Source organism: Monopterus albus, unplaced genomic scaffold, assembly GCF_001952655.1.
Source record: "Monopterus albus unplaced genomic scaffold, M_albus_1.0 scaffold463.1, whole genome shotgun sequence".
NCBI lineage: Eukaryota > Metazoa > Chordata > Actinopteri > Synbranchiformes > Synbranchidae > Monopterus > Monopterus albus.
The window spans coordinates 175,451-177,149 of record NW_018128343.1 but is presented as its reverse complement, the minus strand read 5'-3'; the positions used below and the strand labels follow the sequence as shown (position 1 = coordinate 177,149).

General features: G+C 44.2%; 1 non-coding gene across 1 annotated transcript; it reads left to right on the top strand.

The window, feature by feature from the left end:
* The first annotated feature begins 802 nt into the window (after positions 1–802).
* trnay-gua (transfer RNA tyrosine (anticodon GUA)) lies at positions 803–891 on the top strand. Its single transcript is given in 2 exon segments — positions 803–839; positions 856–891. It is a non-coding gene; the product is annotated as a tRNA-Tyr (tRNA).
* The last annotated feature ends 808 nt before the right edge of the window (positions 892–1,699 follow it).

The window sequence follows — 1,699 nt, the reverse complement described above, 5'->3', positions numbered from 1 at the left end:
AAACTAAAAACTATGCAATTTACTAACGTAGAAAACTAAGACAAATATTTATCATTTAGAAATAGCGCCCAGAAATTGTTGCAGATAAATCTGTCAATCAACTAATCACTTTAGGTCTATTCACAGCAGCAGGATGCTTCAGATTTGTTCCTTCAGTTAATCAACCTAATGCGGTTAACTTAAAGTTTAATTGCGTACTGGTTGACTGTCACAGTCTTGCTGCTGATAGCCAGCTTCCCCACAACTTGAGCGTTGTCTGGATCAATGCCTTCAATCTGCAGCCCAACAGGAAATGTTAGGGGTGAAGTCAGAGAAAACTGTCTGTTGAAAGTTGTGTGAGATCTTACTTCGGTATATGGAGCAGCAGGTTCCTGGTTCGGGCCCCACCTGGGACCTTTCTGTGTGGAGTTTGCATGTTCTCCCCGTGCTTGCGTGGGTTCTCTCCGGCTTCCTCCCACTGACCAAAGACATGCAGCTTAGGTTGATTGGTGTCTCTAAATTGCCCATAGGAGTGCGTGCGTGTATGTGTGGTTGTTCGTCTATGCGTTAGCCCTGCGATGGATTGGCGACCTGTCCAGGGTGTACCCCGCCTTCGCCCGATTGCCGGCCGGGATTGGCTCCGGGCCCACCCGTGACCCCGTTCAGGGACTAAGCGGTAGAAAATGAATGGAGCAGAACAGACATTTCAGATTTACTGTACCTTGCCATATAGATCTTTATGTGGCCCAGACTCCACCCACTGAATCCATTAACATGCGTGGAAGTATATTTATAGGAAGGTTGCTATGGTAACCACTCAGCCCCTTCGATAGCTCAGTTGGTAGAGCGGAGGACTGTAGGGTTATAATCACAGGCATCCTTAGGTCGCTGGTTCGAATCCGGCTCGAAGGAGGTTCTTTTTCTGTACTAACTAATGAATTTTCTTCCGCAGCCAATCAAGTGGCTAAATTCTTCTTTCTACAACCAATCATATGAAGAGCCTCCATCTTTAAAAAGCCAATCGCATGATGGAGTTCATTTTTCCGTGGCCAATAAAATGGCTAAAGCAATCGTTCTACTAATAATCAGGCAGCCCTGTCCATTTTTGCCATGCTAACATGTTTTCTAACCAATGATGTCGTGGTCCTCCGGTTCCTTAGCTAAGTTAAGTAGCTAAACTGCAAGAACCGTTATTAGGAAGGGTAAGTTTTCTCTTTTTCTTTTACATTTTTTAAATAATTAGCGTTCTATGTACAACATTTGTTCAACTGTTGTCAAAGTCAGTGGCGGGCCGTGCATTTCGTACCTGGGCCTTCAGTGGGGACTTACTCTAGTTAATTCACCTCTTAATACCACCACTATCACGTCGCAATTATAGAAACTCAACTTTATTTATTTAACGCTTTACCACAGCCACAGCTGACCAAAGTGCTTAACATACAGTACAAATCTAAGATCGTAACAACATAAAAATAAAAACAATAAAACCTACATTTGGGTCCAATCAAGGAATTACCCAATCTGAAAGAGTCTCAGTCCTGTCCAAACGCCAATGAGTACAAATAGGTCTTCAAATATGACTTAAAATGGGCAACGAGGGGCCCTGCCTCATATAAAGAGGCAATGCATTCCACAAATTTGGACCCACCACAGCGAAGGCTCTATCCCCCCTCGGTTCCTACCGAAGAAGCTGATAAGCTGAACTAACGCACAGCAGCGG